This window comes from Malaclemys terrapin, chromosome 6 (assembly GCF_027887155.1).
Source record: "Malaclemys terrapin pileata isolate rMalTer1 chromosome 6, rMalTer1.hap1, whole genome shotgun sequence".
Taxonomy (NCBI): Eukaryota; Metazoa; Chordata; order Testudines; family Emydidae; genus Malaclemys; species Malaclemys terrapin.
Genome location: NC_071510.1, coordinates 40,483,746 through 40,502,413, shown reverse-complemented (window position 1 = coordinate 40,502,413; position 18,668 = coordinate 40,483,746). Strand labels below are relative to the sequence as shown.

The 18,668-nt window shown below is 44.1% G+C and overlaps 1 protein-coding gene and 1 long non-coding RNA gene across 7 annotated transcripts in view; one reads left to right on the top strand and one right to left on the bottom strand.

Moving 5' to 3' along the window:
- Positions 1–18,668, bottom strand: part of KANK1 (KN motif and ankyrin repeat domains 1) — a 167,861-nt gene that overhangs the window by 66,171 nt on the left and 83,022 nt on the right. Inside the window, exon 1 of one of the 4 annotated variants that reach the window (XM_054031704.1) lies at positions 14,484–14,572. The exons of the other annotated variants lie outside the window; for them this stretch is intronic. The gene's annotated coding sequence lies outside the window, so the exon portion shown is untranslated. Of the gene's footprint in view, positions 1–14,483; positions 14,573–18,668 lie in introns of those variants that run through there. 4 annotated transcript variants of the gene reach the window in all.
- On the top strand, positions 14,629–18,107 carry LOC128839052 (uncharacterized). Of its 3 annotated transcripts, none has more exons than XR_008445361.1 (3): positions 14,629–14,712; positions 16,783–17,030; positions 17,674–18,107. It is a non-coding gene; the product is annotated as an uncharacterized LOC128839052 (long non-coding RNA). The 3 variants fall into 3 exon arrangements; XR_008445360.1 differs by lacking the exon at positions 14,629–14,712 and adding an exon at positions 14,722–14,885; XR_008445359.1 differs by lacking the exon at positions 14,629–14,712 and adding an exon at positions 16,440–16,627.

Here is an 18,668-nt window from a genome sequence, read left to right as displayed (position 1 = left end):
GTCAGATTTGCAGTGACAGCCAATGTTTAAAATATGAAAGCTTTTAACAAAGTATAACCATTTTCCTCCCAAAGAACAAAACATAGAGCACTGTTCCAACTTCCAACTGCACAGCGTTCACCTCTGTATTTAGGATATCTGAGATACTGTAAGCTCCATGGAAAGTTTGTCAATAAAAAAAGTCAACTTTTAGCTTGCCATGCTGAATGTTTAAGTTTAAGAATTATCAGCTTCTAATATATTCATTGCAATATCAGGCATCCTGTTCTTTGTTAACACAGACACTATCAATTTGCAGCTTTCCATTCAGCTTGAATCTGTATCAGGGAAATCCAAAGCAAACTTCTGTTGAGGAGCTCTGAGGTCTTAGAATCATAGGACTGGAAGGGCCCTTGAGAGGTCTTCTAGTCCATTCCCTGCACTCATGGCAGGACTAAGTATCATCTAGAGACCATCCCTGACAGGTGTTGGTCCAACCTGCTCTTAAAAATCTACAATGATGGAGATTCCACAACCTCCCTAGGCAGTTATTCCAGTGCTTAACCACTTTGACAGTTAGGAAGTTTTTCCTAATGTCCAACCTAAACCTCCATTACTGCAATTTAAGCCCATTGCTTCTTGTCCTATCCTCAGAGGTTAAGAACAGTTTTTCTCCCTCCTCCTTGTAACCACCTTTTATGTACTTGAAAACTGTTATCATGTCCCCTCTCAGTCTTCTCTTTTCCAGACTAACAAACCCAGTTTTTTCAATCTTCCTTCATAGGTCAAGTTTTCTAGAATTTTAATCATTTTTGTTGCTCTTCTCTGGACTTTCTCCAATTTGTCCACATCTTTCCTGAAATGTGGTGCCCAGAACTGGACACAATACTCCAGTTGAGGCCTAATCAGCATGGTCTTGTCTATGCACAATACAACACAATAGTACTACACACAATATAAGCACACTTTTATTTCTTTTCTATGTGGAAAAGCTTTTATGGTATAGGCTGAGGTGTGAACTTAGGCCAATAATGTTACTGAGGTATAACACTCCCCTTTCCCCCATAAGAAATGGTCTTAATCCAGTATAAAAATGGGCCTTTTTCAGTTTAGTTTATATTACTTGGGAAGGGGTTTAAGATAAACCAACCCCCATGCTCTCCCCCACTTTTACATTAGAATAAAATGTGTCAGAGTGGGGGAGGGGACGAGCGGGCGTGTTATACTTTATAGCTATCTAACTACACCTGTATAACTGGTAAAACTTTCCTGTGCAGACAAGGTTTTATACTTAGAGCCCTGCATGGATACAAATTTATATCCGTGGAACTGCAGGGCCCTCCCAGGAACCACAGCAGCAAAAGGAGCAGAATGTGTGGCTGCCGCTCCCAGGAGCCAGCACCCCATACCGGCAGCTCCTCTGGAGCAGCTGTACCGCCCCAACCCCGCTCCCATCCCTTCCACGCCGCTGTCTGCGTCTCCTGTTTAAGGGCAGTGCAGCCGCGCCAGTAGCTCCTCTGGCACAGGGGGCTGGCTCCTGGGAGCGGTGGCCCTACCTTCTGCTCCTTTCGCTACTGCAGTTCCCAGGACAGCCCTGCAATTCCGCAGATACCGATTTATATCCACGGATATCCGCATCCACAGATATAAATTTGTATCCACGCAGGGCTCTATTTATACTGGTATAATTGATCCGCACTGGGGGTTGTACCAACATACATGGTGTTTAAACATACATGATTCAAGTGATACAAAAACGGTGTGTTGACAAGCCCTAAAAATCACAGCTTCATATGTGTAGCTGAACCCCACAGCATAGATGCAGCATAAGGAGATGGAAGGGGTTTTCCGTTGTAGGAATACCACCTCTCTGAGCAACAGTAGCCACATCAATGGAAACATTCTTTCATTGACCTAACTGCGTCTACACCACAGGTTAGGTCAGCCTAGCTATGTTGGTCAGGGGTGTGGATTTTTCACCCCCTCCTTTCCCCAAGTGCCACAGCTATAATGATCTAAATTTTAAGTGTAGACCAGGGCCTGGTCAAAACTAAAACCTTAGGTGAACCTAGCTACTTTGCTCAGAGGTGTGAAAAAGTCACATCCCAGACAGACATAATTAAGCTGACCTCAGTCCCGGTGTAGACACCACTAGGTCCATGGAAGAATTCTTCCATCAACCTAAGTACCACCTCTCGTGGGTGTGGATTAACTACAACAGCAGAAAAACTCCTTCCGTCACTGTAGCATCTATGCTACAGCACTACAGCAGCACAGGCCTGTGGGTAGGTCTACACTAGAGACACTATAACAGCTATGCTGGCATAACCCTGTAATGTAGACACAGACTACACTGACAGAAGGTTTTTTTTCCTGTTACTGCACAAAAGACCACCTCCCCAAACGACAGCAGCCCTCTTCCATCTACAGAGCTGCGTCTCCTCTGGCACTTAGGTCAGCATAGATTTTTTTCACACCCCTGTCCATCACAGCTATGTTGACCTAACTTACGTGTAGCCATGTCCAGGTTGAGCTGATGCAAAACCTGTATGGCCACACATGTATCAGTTTCAAAGTAGCACAGATTTTTAACTAAATCCATTTAAAAATTGCACCTTTAAAGTGGTGTACTTCTATGCATAAAACAAGAATTAGGAAGCAAGAAGAAATCACTGCAGCAATTTAGCACAGTGACTGGGAAAGAGAACCCAGACAGCTAACCAATGTACTATGAAAAAACACTAAGAATTGATTCTTGACTTTCTGAAACAAAATGCCTGAGGTAGGTAATACCTCAACTGCCAAGTGTCTGTCCCAAGATAGAAAAAGCTGGCCTTCCTTGATATAAGCCAAATATATTCAACAAAACAATGTTTTAACATCTCTCTCTCTTTTCACAATTCATGCTGAACTATACTGTCTGCATAGGTGCAGCTCAGCTAAATCGATGCTCAACTGTGTTTAACAAGCACAGACTCAGAAACTGTGGTACAGCAAGTTTTAACCATTCCTGGAATAGTGCTGTGCACTGTGTTACTTGGAGATGCAGGCCAAAATAAACCATGTTCAGCTGCACCACGGTCAGCGAGAACCTTTCCTAACATGGACAAGGCTATGGATGACAGGAGAGTTCAAATGAAAAATGCAACTCCATAAAGAGGAAGAAAACACAAAACACACCCTCAAATACAGAGAATGTACAAAAGAGAATTAGAAAAGGAGCTTACATTTTTCATTCCCACCCTTAAGGTTTCTGCCCTTACTAGCCCTATGTTTTTACATGCTTATCCCATGCCTGCGTGTGAATACTATGAACTAAAGTCTTAAGGGTAAATGCAAAACAAGCAGAGACTAGCTATATAAAGTGCTATTGCTCAATGAAGCAGTTTTTAAATTGTTTTGAATTAGATATTCTCCTCTGCCCTGAGATTCAATTTTGTATCTTTTGCAGAAAGTGGGTTTTTTACCAACACACAAAGCTTTGCTAAAAATCTCTACTGGTCACAAGAGACCAACGGGCCCAATCCTCCACTGCACCCTGTCAGGTCATTTATACCCAGACAAACCCTACCAAGTTAGAATTCTCCCCCAACTTACACCGCTGGTGACATTTTGCATAGATGTAGATGTGAAATAGGTGGGGTGTTCTGTAATTGTCTCTTAACCCCTGAAGTGTTTATATAGCATTCAGAAACTGTCTGGGCTATTAACTAGGAAGATTCTACTGGCCTGGCCCCATTTCACAGCTTGTTTTGTCAGTGCTGAGACCCAACAGATCAAAAGGCTATAAACACTTCAAGTCTCTCTCTGCCCAGAGGAGGTAGGCAGTTGTTTGGGAGCAGTTTGCAGGGAACAGACAGACACCTACCCACTTAGGGGCCCGAAGCTAAACCTTCCATCCTAGGGTGATAGGGTAAGAGATGTGCATATAGAGTATTTGTTGTTTGAAAAAAACTTTTTCTATTACTTTATGAACATAAGAACAGCCATACTGGGCCAGACCAATGTTTCATCTAGCCCAGTATCTGGTCTTCCAAAAGTGGCCAATACCAGGTGCTTCAGAGGGAATGAACAGAACAGGGCAGTTATTGAGTGATCCATCCCCTGTCCTCCAGTCCCAGCTTCTGGCAGTCAGAGGCATAAGGGCACTTAGAGCATGGGGTTACATTCCTGACCATGTTGGTTAATAGCCACTGATGGGCCTATCCTCCAGGAACTTTACCTCATTCTTTTTTGAGTCCACTTATACTTTTGGCCTTCACAACATCTGATGACAACGAGTTCCACAGATTGTCTGAGAGTTGTGTGAAGTACTTTCTTATGTTTGTTTTAAGCCTGCTACCTATTAATTTCATTTGGTGATTTTTGGTTCTTGTGTTATGTGAAGGTGTAAAACAACACTTGCTTATTCCCTTTCTCCACACCATTCATGATTTTATAGACCTCTATGATATAATATCCCTTCTTACTCGTCTCTTTTCCAAGCTAAAAAGTCCCAGTCTTATTAATCTCTCCTCATATGGAAGCTGTTTCATACCCCTAATAATTTTTGCTGCCCTTCTCTGTACTTTTTCCATTTCTAATACACCTCTACCTCGATATAACGCTGTCCTCGGGAGCCAAAAAATCTTACCGCGTTATAGGTGAAACCGCGTTATATCGAACTTGCTTTGATCCACCGGAGTGTGCAGCCCCGCCCCCCCGGAGCACTGCTTTACCGCGTTATATCCGAATTCATGTTACATTGGGTCACGTTATATCGGGGAAGAGGTGTATCTCTCTTTTGAGACTGGTCAACCAGAATGGCACACATTATTCTAGGTGTGGTCCATGGATTTATACAGTGGCATTATGATATTTATTGTCTTATTATCTCTCTCTTTCCTAATGGTTCCTAACATTCTGTTAGCTTTTGTGACTGCCGCTGCACATTGAGCAGATGATATCGGAGAACTATCCATGATGACTTCAAGATCTCTTTCTTGAGTGCTAATAGCTAATTTACACCCAATCACTTTGTATGTATAGTTGGGATTATGTTTTCCAATGTGCATTACTTCGCATTTATCAAAGTTGAATTTCATCTGCCATTTTGCTGTCCAGTCACCCAGTTTTGTGAGATCCCTTTGTGACTCTGCAGTCTGCTTTGGATTTAACTATCATGGAGTAATTTTGTACCGTCTGCAAACTTGGCCACTTCACTGTTTACCCCCTTTATCCAGATCATATATGAATATGCTTAACAGCACTGGTCTCAGTACAGATCCTTGGGGGGATCCCGCTGTGCATCGCTCTCCATTCTGAAAACACACCATTGATTGTTACTCTTTGTTTCCTATCTTTTTACCAGTTACTGATCCATAAGAGGACTTTCCCTCTTATTCCATGACTGCTTAGTTTGCTTAAGAGTGAGGGACCTTGTTGAAGACTTTCTAAAAGTCTAAGTACATGATACCTACTGGATCTCCTTTGTCCACGTATTTGTTGATCCCTCTCAAAGAATTCCAGTAGATTGTTGATGCATGATTTCCCTTTAAAAAAAATGTGCTGACTCTTCCTCAACAAATTGTGTTCATTTCTGTGTCTGATAACACTGTTCTTTACTATGCATTATTCTTACTGTTAAGATTAAAGACACTTTGGTTTAAGAAGGCTGCCCAGTCACTCTGTTAACCACTGGTCACAAGCTCCCGAACAGAAAAACCACAGGTGCCTGAATCCAGTTGGACCTGTTGAAGGTAAGCACAGGACACTGTGGGCTAGGATGTGGTGTAAGAGTGGGAGAACTGCAGGATTCCATCCTAAAACAGGTCTGACGTGCTTGGGATGTGCACTCAGAGACCAGGGAATGAGTCAAAGACGTAGCTAGTCCTGTAATCATGACAGCAGATAACTACATCAGGTGCATGGCAGTGGGCCTAAGATACATAGAGGTGTATATCCAGAGCAAGATTAATCATAGCACCATTCTTCCTAAATTTAGGGTGTTAGTGATTGACTTATTCCCTGGAGAATGAGGGTTTATATCCCTTGTCATTTCTTTTTAGTCCCATCTCATGTAACCATGAATGTTTTCAGGTTCCATATAAACACCCAATTTATTTTTTAATCCTGCTAAGCTTTTTCACATTGCAGGTGAAGAAAATGCATAAGTGAATTAATTTCCCAGCTAAAGTCTGATTGGTTGGGGGAATTAAGTTGGTGATAGTGGCTGTTCACTCAGCTGTTGCTGTCCTGGCTCATCCCACATTGCAAAAGAAACAATCATCTGATGACATCACTCTCTAGTCTGTACCCATGTACTCTGCCCCAAGGAGGCATCCTCTGTGATTCAGTCCTGTACAAAGATGACAACGTGACCCTTTATGATTTACACAGTCACCACATCTAATCACATCCTGTAATGCAGGTATTTGCTTTGGGACTACATTGAACATTACAGCAAAGTCAGCCACCACTGTGACACCTTTCCCCCTCCCACAAGCCCCACAGAAGCATCTCGGCAGAATTTATGGGAAGAGGGATGAAAAAGGAAGCCTTGTAGCTGCCTTGGAAATCCGTTTAGCTTTTGCAGGCAAGTAAATGCAGATCCTAATCACGTCACATTAACTTATCTGCCTTCCTCCCAGCCTCTTCTGTATAGAGACCTGTACAGTACGGCTCCTGCAGAAGCTGAGTTGTAAGGAAGCAGGGAGCCAGTGAGATGGCCCAAGACCTCTAGGATCTAAAAGGATTCAGCGAGATTGGGAGTGGAACACTCCCAGCTAGATCAATGGTGGAGCATCTATTGCTCCTTTACCCCTCCCCCACCAATAAGAGTATGTCTATACAGCAAAAAAGACCTGTGGCAGCAAGTCTCAGACTTGGGCTTGTGGGGCTTGCGGCATGGGACTAAAAATAGCAGTGTAGGTGTTCAGACTCAGGCTGGAGCCTGGGCAGAATAATAAAAGGGCAAAATTATGTATGGCATAAGAGTACACAGTAAATAAACGTTCCCATAACAAGCTATGTAAGAGCACGCAGTAAACACTAATAGGGGAAATCTAGCAGGTTTTGATGTTTAGCAGAACTTTTTAAAATGGTAGAAGCCCTCGTCACTGGTTGGATCCTCCTCCCACCCCCCCAGAAAATTTGAGTGAGAAACCAAGAAAAACATGGATAGCTTAGTTGTGTCCTTTGGGGCTCCCCGTCACAGCTGGCATTCCTCATAGCACCATTCTTCTGGCAAGGAATCCTGCATCTCCCTGTGACTTTGGCTCATCAAGCCAATGCATAACGAAAGGAAGTGTTTTCCGCATCATTCCCTGGGAATTTCTGGTCAAACATAGCATGTCCTACTCTGTATTGTTATTCTTCTACCTCGATGCAAATAGGAAAAGTTTCTAAAATATAATGGTGTGCAGTCTGTAGAATTGTCTTTTTAAATTGATTCAACAAAAACATACTTTGGGATGATTTTTGCCATCAGTATTGCCTCAGAATTTTCCATTTGCTACAGAACTGACTGGTGGGCTGCTGGAATTGTGAGGCCAGAAGTTAGAACCTGTGTGTCACCAGTATACGAATAATCCTGATGAAAATGAGAAGGGGGTTAAGTGAAATTCACACTCTTACACATGGTGTCTGCTTCTGAGTCTGCAAACACACTGAAGTAAGCAAACCGTAACACTAATTCACGTAACTAGGATATCTTCACTCCCAGGAGCTCTAGAAACCCTTTTTTTTTCTTTTAAATAAAAGCTTAGATTCTGGTGACTAGAGACAAATTTCATACAAAGACCTTTTCTACATTTCAACACTGAAGAGCATTCTCCCTGCTGATTAGTCCTGCTAGACTTAGGTCATGGGGTTATTGCTCACTCACCCTAATATATATTAAATGACACTTTAGGGACTGTTTTTAACCTCGGCCTGTTTCAGGGAAAGTTGCTTGCTTCCTGTACTGCAGATGAGTTTGGTTGACATAATTCTGGTTTGAATAACGTCTGTCAAATAAAAATTAAGCCTTAGCTTCCTTTAGTGGAGCTGGTTACTGAAGCCAGACTCAGCTGTACTTTACAAGCGTTTGCTCCGTTTACATAAAGCTGTTCTTGGCAGTTGGCCTGTATTTTGTGAGATGCTGATTATAATGAGGGTGTTTCACATAGTAAGTTAAGGATGCGTCTATACTGGCTATATTCTGAAATTTTCCCATCACTGCTCTGGCATTAGTGCAGCTCCACCAATAGTGAAACAGCTCGTGTCGAGCAGTCGCTGGCAGTTTTAGCACTGTCATCTGCAGCTGTTCGAAGTAAATATAGATTGTTGAAGGTTAAAAATCTGGTAGCTTGTCTACGTAGCACTGCCATCATTATTAGTGTGGGTGCTAGGGCAGCTTTGAGAGAATGTTAGAAAACTACTCAAATACCTTAGCTCGGGGCGGGCAAACTTTTTGGCCTGAGGGCCGCACTGGGTTTCGAACATTGTATGGAGGGCTGGTTAGCGGAAGCTGTGCCTCCCCAAACAGCCAGGCGTGCCCCGGCCCTGGCCCCATCTGACCCCTCCTGCTTCTCGTCCCCTGACGGCCCTCCCGGGACTCCTGCCCCATTGAACCCCCCCCCTCCCCCCGTTCCCCGTCTCCTGACCGCTCCCGGAACCCATGCCCCTGACTGCCCCCAAGACCTCGCAACCCCGCCGCCCAGAGTATTGTGCCAGTGGCGCAGTCAGATGAGGCTGCGGGGGAGGGGGAACAGCAGGGGAGGGGCTTGGGGCTAGCCTCCCGGGGCAGGAGCTCAGGGGCTGGGCTGGAGAGTCCCGCGGGCCCACCTCTGCCTTAGCTGGTGGGAGGAGAGGGGATGCAGACTCAGGGAGAATAGTTCAAGGGTTAACATGCATAGTTTATAGGTTGTTTGATAGAAATGGTCAATACTGCTTGTTAATAAAGCAGCCCTATTTGTGAAGGCCAGCTCCTTTTCTGTGTAAGTGGTCTCCAGAAGTGGAATAGAAGATTTCTATAAGATCAACAAAAGTATTCGGTACAAAAAGCCTGGTTAACTTTAACTAAAGGTTATTAACTTATTCTTCACTTGCTAAAACAGCTGTTCAGACTTCACGGTGTGTGCACACACTTTAAAAAAAGTAAAAGTTCAGAAATTCTCAGTTAAGATTGTTAATGAATATTCTCTAACATATTTAATTTATAAATCTCCAATTTGTAAATTAGGGACAGATGCCTTAGAAGGAATTTTCCTGTGCAAAGGCAGGGAAACTCACGAGCTGGGACTCAGTTTATCTGGGACTCATAGGGTACATCTACACTACAAAAAAAGACACGCAGCAGCAAGTCTCAGAACCTGGGTCAACCCACCCGGACTAATGCAACAGGGCTAAAAATAGCAGTGTACACGTTCAGGCTGGCTCCCGGGCTCTGAGACCCTGCAGAGGGGATGGGTCTCAGACGCTTGGGAAGAATTATTTAAAGGAAGGAGAATTATGTCAGTCAGAGTCAAATGAGAAGAAGAATTTGGAGGAGTATAAAATATTCCATAATTCTAGATTCCAATAATTAAAATACCAAAAGCACCATAGCCTATCTCTAGATTTTATGAAGCTGAACAATTGACATTCACCTACAAGGAGCAGCTAAATACATTTATGTATACTGGGTGGGAGTGACCCCATTTTTTCTTTCGGTTCCTATTGCACAAGGGTCTATCACTGAAACTCGCTTTACTCCCTTTAAGATGTGTGGTAGCTGCTCTGCAGAAGGTCATCTTTTCGGTATCTATCAGATATATATTACATTTTCATTTCCAAACCTCAGTCCTATGATTCTTGTGTGCAGTTAAGAAGACACATCACGTAATGCTTTGGCTACCCCTTAGAAACAGTGGGAGGAGAGAAAAGGGCATACACACCTGCCAAAGTCTTGCCTCTTGGTAGATCATCCAGTTGGATTCTGGTGCAGGGGCAATTATACCTCTATGGGTACACTGCCTACAGTGTGTCTGCATGGCTATGGTCCTTATATGCCTGGTCTAAGGTCATGCTTAACCTGAGACATGAATTCAGCACAGCACTGCAAAACCCTATTTCTCATCCATTAAGTATCCCCAAACTATGAGCATTGTTTTTGTCATTCATCATCAGCTAACTTCAGTTACCAGGCTAGCTGCACCACTATCCAATCTGAGTGCCTCTGCAAAGGCGATGAGCCTCGAGCCATCACCTCCTTTGGGGTAGAATTACGTGATTCTCCCACTAAGGGCTTGTCTACACGGACAGGCTGCAGCTGCACCACTGTAGTTCTTTAGTAAAGATGCTACTGTGCGAACTGGAGAGCTTCTCCCATCGATATAGTTAAGCCACCTCTGCAGGAGGTGGTGGTAGCTATGTCTCCTGTCAACATAGTGCAGTCTGCACCGGGGGTAAGGTCAGTATAAGTACATCACTCAGGGGGGTGGATTTTTCAGCCCCTCGCCCCCCTGAGCAACATAGTTATATCCATGTAAATTGGTAGTATGGACCTGGCCTCAGACTAGGACCAGGGTTACAGACCCCTGTATGTTAACTGTGATTACCTCAGCAGGCTCTAGTTACATTCAGTGTCCACAGCTTTGCTGTGAGCAGTTATTAACTCTCTCACCCAGGATAAATAAAATGCAGAGAAAAGGAACTGCTCATCTCTCCCTAGTGTAAGCATTACATTCTATCAAAATGAAGGAACGATGATGAAAAGGAAATATTCCCTCCATTTACATTTTCTTCTCTGCTCTCTTTTGTGTTTATAGTGAATTGCTAAAACTGGGATAAGAAACAACCTAGGATAAGAATATTTGCATTGTTCATTTTAAATTCATTGAGGTTTGTTCAAAGTATCTACAGTAGTTAGGAAACATTTTTGTGCAATACTGCCATATAATCATCGTCTCTACCGGATGTCTAAAAGGACAGGTGTGGGAAGCCAAACAGCCATTACTTAGCATTTTTAAACGTCAGGAAATGCAAAGCTATTGATAATCCTCCAAAACAAAATGTTAATAAAAATGTTTTCATCCACCAGGACAAAGCTGCTAGCTGAAATGAAAATCACCCAGCACCAATACAGAGTGAAAGTCTCCCAAAGCAGGTGTTAACTGGAGGGGTTTGGGGAGGAGACAACACACAAATCACACACTAGGCCTTTTCAGGATTCTGTATGTAGGTCAGTTGTGCACTGGCCTTGGCCTGCAAACACTGAAAATCCTGGAACGGCTCTTCCTGGCACAAGAAGCAATGCAAGCTCCACACATCTCCTCCCACAGCACATAACAGACTATGACAATCAGAGCTTTGCATTCCACAGGGTAGGACAAAATACAGATTCCTTTTTACTTACATAATTAAATGTTCATTCATAACATTCACAAGTCAAGATCTTACTAATACAAAACTGTTTTTCTTCAAAAGGTTTAAGATAAGTTGGTAGCAATAAATGCAGTAAGGACATTTTTAACAGTGTGGTAAGCTCATTAAAGCAACTTTGGCAATTGCTTACAGACGTACTGTCAAGAATTTTAAGGCCAATCCTTGGTAAATAGAGATATTTAACTCCAACGAGCCTGGATCTTGAACTTTGGGGTGAAGCTTGGTATAAAATGGCATATTGCTGAGAAGGGTTATGGGTTAGAGATACTGCAGTTGATGCCCCCTTTATGACAGCAACGTTTCAAAAGATGCCTACAGCTGTAATCCCTTTGCTGAGGAAGCTAGGCACAGAAAAGGAGTCCTGAGAAGCTGCTAAAAGCAGTGGCAGATGCATCCATTCTGGTAAAGAGGTGACATATTTCCTTTAATCCTAATACTGCATGACAGTCACAGCAGTTAATTTAACAGAACAGCTCTTCCTGGTGACTAATCTCTGTGGGCTTGAAAATGTCCAGAAGCTTCTTGCCCAAGGAACAACTTACCTGGCCAGGTGAGAAATACTTGTTGCATCACCACCCCAAAGGCAACACCCATTAAAGCCATGTCTTTTTAAGTTTACACTGTCACGACTTCACTTCCTCAGCAACAAGTCATCTTTATCCTCATCCCGCAGCCCCATCAGTTCTGCTCCCCACCAGATAAAATCAACTCTGATCGCTCTCTCCAACATACACACTGGCACTCTCCTCGTTAATACATTCTGGGATCTAATCTCTCCACCAAATCAATGACTCTAGGTTCTCTCGTGTCATGCAGCAGAGATAAAGGATATCACCAAGAGTCGCTTTCTTCCACTGCTGAACGTGGAACTATTGGAACCGGAGCGACAGCATTAACCCTAAGGCTGCTGTCTCCCTGCTTCACTGCAGAGCTCCTGCCCAGAATCTCCCCAAGCCTCACTCTGCACCTTACCCCTCGCCTGGCTTCCTGATACACATTTCAAGAAGCAGTACCCCTCCTCACACCCCACTGCCACCATTACTGAATACTGGGCAATACATTATTCCCCAAACAAATGAACATGGGCCCCCTCATCTCTTTGCAGCCTGCTCTTAGGTTACCACTCTCCTGGATACAGAGGAGACCCTCGGCCTTCCAGCTCTTATCCACATAGACTTCTTTACACATTGCTCCCCAGCCTGTTCAAGAAAAGCAACGCCTATGCTGCTCTCCCTCTCCTCCCTTTCCTTAAAACCCTGGTGCAGCTTTTCCCCCTTCCCAAACAAGAGCAAGTGGCTCAGGGTACGTCTATACTTACCCGCCGGTTCGGTGGCAAGCAATCCATCTTCTGGGATCGATTTATCGCGTCTGGTCTAGACGCGATAAATCGATCCTGGAAGTGCTCGCTGTCGACACCGGTAATCCTGCTCCATGAGAGGAGTAGGCGGAGTCGACGGGGGAGCCTGCCTGCCGCGTGTGGACCCGCGGTAAGTACCTTTAAGTTCGAACTAAGATACTTCGACTTCAGCTATGTTATTCACATAGCTGAAGTTGCGTATCTTAGTTCGAACTGGGGACTTAGTGTGGACCAGCCCTCAGAGACCACGAAATTCAGGCCTTCCCCCGCTCTGCCAAGGAAGGAGCCAGCAGCTCCCCAGCTGCATCTACTCAGGTAAAATTTCTACTCATCCTGGACAAGTGGGTTTTTCAAGCCCTTCCTGTGAAGCAACTGTTCTAGTGTCACAGCCTGTATAGCGCAAGTGTGGACACTCTTGAGAGAGGGCTCCACGAGTGCATCAAGTCTTAATTGAAGAGCTTGTTTGCTCCCACCAAGCACTTTCAAAACTGCCTTCAATGAGTGAGCATGTGACAAGTTACAGTGCCTCACTCAGTGTTTTGACCCAGAGCTGACACAGGCTACCAGGAAACTGTCTGGAAGCAGCTGCAGCTCAGGACAGCCGGGAGACTGCAGGTGTATTTTCAATACTTTACATTTAATGGATCACTAAATAAAGGAGTTGCCAACTTCCTGCAATCTGCACTGCCTCAGCCTCACATATGGGTGACGTTATCACTGTGCATGGTTACAAGGACAAACGGAACTGACCCAGATAAGGCAGGTAGGAGGCAGCGTGCTATAATGCACTTGGCTTTCCATTTAGGAGAGTGTGAGGTTACCCTCTAGCAGCTGCCACACAGAGGGGAAAGGAACTTGCTTCTAATGCCAGCTGTGGGATTTCCCACTTAGCTCAAGTGGTAAAGGGCTCTGTTTTGGGAGGCAGAGGCCAAGCTCAGTTCTAGCTCATGCTCTCCCCCTCTTGCCTAGAGAGATTTACATAGCAATTTTATCAGTCGTCTGAAGCATACTGATCTTTCTTAGGGTAGACGCCTGCATTCTTTTCAATAGCTGTAGCACTATTAACCCCTTGGTACTGGCTACATTAGCAATACACCCTCCACTACTGCACACACGAGAATACACTGCGTCACTGCACAAGTATTTTGCCTCTGAGAAATCGAATATTTAAATTCAGCGCAGAGCTGTGGGAACCTCTACCTTCCCACTCCCTACACGCCCCAAGTGTTTAAATCTCCCTCGGGATTGTGCCTGTCCTGTTGCTTTTACCTACCATGCTTCTCCACTACTGTTGTCAAAAACCGAGCATAGACAGTACCTGGACAATGATAGCGGTGTTCTGCTTCCCACAAAGAAGTTTCAGCACAGAAACAATAGAGGCACAGGTGCAGTCCTTTGCTGCTGCTATCTGAAGACAGGCAAAGCAGTATTTTATAAATTCCGATGTACCCTTTTCAGCTCTAATTAGGGTTGCCAACTTTCTAATGGCACAAAACCGAACACCCTTGCCCCACCCCCTGCGCAGCCCCTTCCCAGAGACCCTGCCCCAGCCTGAGGCCCCACCCACTCCATCCCCCCTTCCTCCATTTGCTCGCTCTCCCCTACCCTCACTCACTTGCTCATTTTCACCTGGCTGGGGCAGAGGGTAGAGGCGTGGGAGGGGGTGAGGGCTGTGTCTGGGGGTGCGGGCTCCAGGATTCAGGAAGGGACTCTGGGCTGGGGCAGGCAGTTGGGTGTGGGTGGGGATTCAGGCAGCACTTACCTCAGGCAGCTCCTGGAAGTGGACGGCATGTCTGACTCCTAGGCGGAGGAGCCAGGGGGCTCTGCACACTGCCCCCGCAGCTCCCATTGACCGTGGTTCCCGGCCAATGGGAGCTGTGGAGCCGGTGCTCGGAGCGGGGGCAGCGCGCAGAAGCCCCGTGGCCGGCCACCCCAATATCTAGGATTCGGAGGGACATGTCGGCCGCTTCCCAGGAAGTACGCGGAGCCAGGTAGGGAGCCTGCCAGCCCTTTGCCAACTGGACTTTTAACAGCCCAGTCAGGAGTGCTGACCAGAGTTGCCAGGGTCCCTTTTTGACTGGGTGTTACGGTCGAAACCTGGACACCTGGCAATCCTAGTTCTAATACAGAACTAAACTGACAATAACAAGCTGAGAGAGACACAGTAAGTTCATGAACTAATTTTTCATCTCTAAGCCCTATATTAGAGTTCTGGATTACATGACTGTTGTGAATGAGTTTCCTAGCCCCTAGTACGGTGTGAACTGTTTCTTGTAGAATGGGAAAAACTCTAGGCATTTTAAAAGAGAGCATTTGCAATTGTTAAATTATATTATTTTTGTAGCCTGCATTTTACAACAATTTTGAAATGCTCCAATTTTTCAGTGGCATTTAAAGATAGATCCTCAGTCCCAGTCTGCCTCCTGAGGCTCAGTTACTGCTGGGAAATACAATGACACTGTATGGTATATTATTAAAGAAGCAGCCCCCACAAAGAGACCAGTCACTTTCACTGACTGGATATACTAAAATTGTGTTAGCATGTATTTAGCTCACTATTAGTTTTTGTTCTCAATAAAGGAATAACTTTTTTATAAATGCCTAATTTCTACTTCAACTGACACGGAGGTGTTTAATTTTAAGTAAGTAGCACCACTGGCATTTGCAGGACTCAGGTCTACAGCACAGTAGCTCTCTTTTTAACAAGCAGTCAGCATTCAAGTGCCAATAAACTAGACTTTCATGTAAACTCTGTATGGGACAAGACTACAGCTCTATGCTGACACGAGCAAATAGAGATTATCTGGACGGCTCACTATGTACCTCACTGCACATTCCAAGTTATAATCAGACACTGATTTCCTAACTGAAGTTTAGATCTAAAGGTCACATTCCAGTACACTGAAATACTGGACCAAACCCAATCCAGGTAGAATCATAGAATATCAGGATTGGAAGGGACCTCAGAAGGTCATCTAGTCCAACCCCCAATTTTTGTCCCAGATCCCTAAATGGCCCCCCTCAAGGATTGAATTCATAACCCTGGCTTTAGCAGGCCAATGCTCAAACCACTGAGCTATCCCTCCGCCCCAACAGGTAACTGCTGCCCAAACTCCACACATCAATAAAGGACCCATAATGTAACTAATTAACCATCTTTGGCTTTGTTTTACTGATTTTCTTTTAATGTTTTTGTAGCTAAATATTGAATGGGGAAAAAACAAAGTATTTCTGTGCTAATCATAGTATGATGCAAACTCCTGGTAACATATATGGTTCACTAAAGGTACCCCGGAAAACCCTAGAGATATATCATAAATTAGGGGTTTTTTTTCTTTGCTCCCAGAGTTGCATTTGTTTACAACTGTGAAGCAATAAAATCTGCAATGTGATTTATTATTGGTTTCTCTGCATGGGCTGCCTAGTAGGCAGGCAATTTTGTATCGTGTACAATATTAAAAATAAATAGGATATTTTTAGTAACAAGGAAGGGTGGCTTCACTGATAGTCACATTGTCCACAGGACAAAATAAGCCATTAATCTCTCTTCCCAAACTATTCAGGATGCCTGAGCAGAAGAATATTTTCTTTGCTGTGCTTATTCCAGGCTAAAAAGCTAGCTCCCCTAAAAGCTAACAGCCCTTCTCACTACTCCATACTACCAGCTTGCTACAGAAACCCAGTCCAAGGAGAGTCCAGCATAGCAGCAGGAAGTGAACTCATACAGGAAGCAGCAGCAGTGCTTTCTGTCCTCTCACTGGCGAAATCCCAGACTCGTTAGCACCTTGCCCACTTTCCTTCCACCAATGCAGTTTGGAATGAAACAGGGGAACGTCTTTGACCCACTCCAACCCCAAATGGAAACAAAGTTTGGAAAATGTTTAGATACTAAGCCACTGAACCAAGGTGGGTAACGCTGGGTAGGTTGATTTAGGAGGATTCTGTATTGCAGCTGGCCCTATGTTCCCATATAGGGGTTCGGTTTTTAGTGCCGCTGACTCTTAGCTGGCTTTCTGCCTCTTGATGAGGGTTTTTATTTTGTCTGTTTGTTTTTATGTTAGAGATTCTCTGGCTTGAAAGGCACTGGGACAGGAGGAGCAAGTGCATTGATTGGCGGCACTCATCACTTTCACTTCTGTTTCTATCATCAAGGAAGTGCAAGCATTACTGAGAGCTAGCTGTATTTTCCACCTGCTCCAGTTACTGAGTGTGATAGACTCAGTGCCAAAAGTATCACAAGGGATTTGTTACACTTCTGTGAATTTTTCCTGGGAGGGGAGGAAAGGAAGAGAGCCAAAGTTGTTACAAGGTAATAACACCTAGCTGGATTTAAAACTTCTGTGGCTAGCTATTTTCCTCTTAAATTAAGTTTTTTCCTTAACATATTTCTTTCTTTTAATGCTTGCATAGATTTGGAAATGTAACAAGCACTGACAAAGAAAGTATTAATTTGCACCTATCTACACGATGCACTGGGATTATTCTCACTTTTCCTACTAATAAAATAGCAAGACAAAAATAAGTTATAATGCCCTTCCTTTAGAAACTAAATCAATAGTTTTAATAAGAGTTTCTATTGATTCATTTATTAATATTTTAGCTCTATTTCTATAATTCCTATGGCTGCACTGCAGTTCAAGGCAATTCAGCATTCTTCTCAAGAGTGCAATACGGAGGAATCATTGGTATTAGTTAACAAGCAGACAAGTAAGAGTGTAAGTTTCAAAGGCAGTATGGGCAAAAATCTTTTACCTTCCATTTCAAGAGAGTACAGTACGTGTTCTATCCAGTACGTGTGGCTACAGATAGTCTGTCCCATGGGAGCCAAACCTTTTCCGTCCTCTATCTATCACAATGCATTATACACAAGGGATTAGCTAACATGATGACAAAATATTTTAGCTCTTTTCTATATTTTACCACCCCAAAAGTGATTTTATTTTATACCTCAGGAAGGAAGCTATCAGCTGAGAGTTCCTCGGAATTGTTCCTGCACAAGAAACAGATGAAACCACAGAACGCTCTGTGTACAAAGTGCAAAGTACAAAAGCTAGTTTACATTTGCCAGTGCTTGTTGTATTTCCTATGCCAAATATAATAAATATGCAGTAAAATAAAATATGGCGGTGTGGGAAATGTTGATTTATTTTATTTATGTTTATTAAAGATAATGCCAAAGTCATGGTTGCCCATATTTATCTTTAACTACACATTTCTGCCACTACAATGCAGACGTTGCTGATTCAAGCTCAGGCAAAAAGAGATGCATTTATTATGGGATGAAATGTACTTATTACAGGATGAAAGTTTAATTTTCCTACAGATTGGACCACCAGGATACAAGAAAGGGAAGAGAAAAATGAAAGGTGAAACTGTGTTCGTTTTGCCCAAGCTATTATGTATAGTTTCTCTGAGGGCTTCTGTGCTATTTGTTGTACCTTGTTTACAAATATACAGTTTTTAATTTAAGCTACTTTGCCTTACAAACTTTTACTGTTTTAGACCTCAGTCCTGTAAAAACTGAGCACATGTAAATGGTTGCAGGAGCTGGGTTTAATTTAATATACAAACTTCTTTGCCATTGTAGCGGGGTGGTCACCCCACTCCGGCCCTCAAGGGGTTAAAGCAGCACTGGAGCGTGCTCCAGCTGGGAAAAGGTAGGCTGACTGGGAAAGCAGCCACAGCTGTGGCCAGCTTAATCAGGGCCCAGCTGGCCCTTGTAAGAGGGCTGTGGGCCAGAAGCTAAAACACACACTTTCTCTCTCTCTCTCTCGCTTCTTGGGAGAGAAGGACCGGGGTGCCTGGGAGTTGAGAAGGGTACCTGAGGTAGAGCAGTGCTGGGGAAGGGAAGTGCAGAGGGAGCTGGGGAGCTCCAACCAGGAAAAACCCCAGGCTGCAGGTCTTGCTAGAAGGGCAAAATAGGTACCGGGGCTGCAGAGGGGAAGCC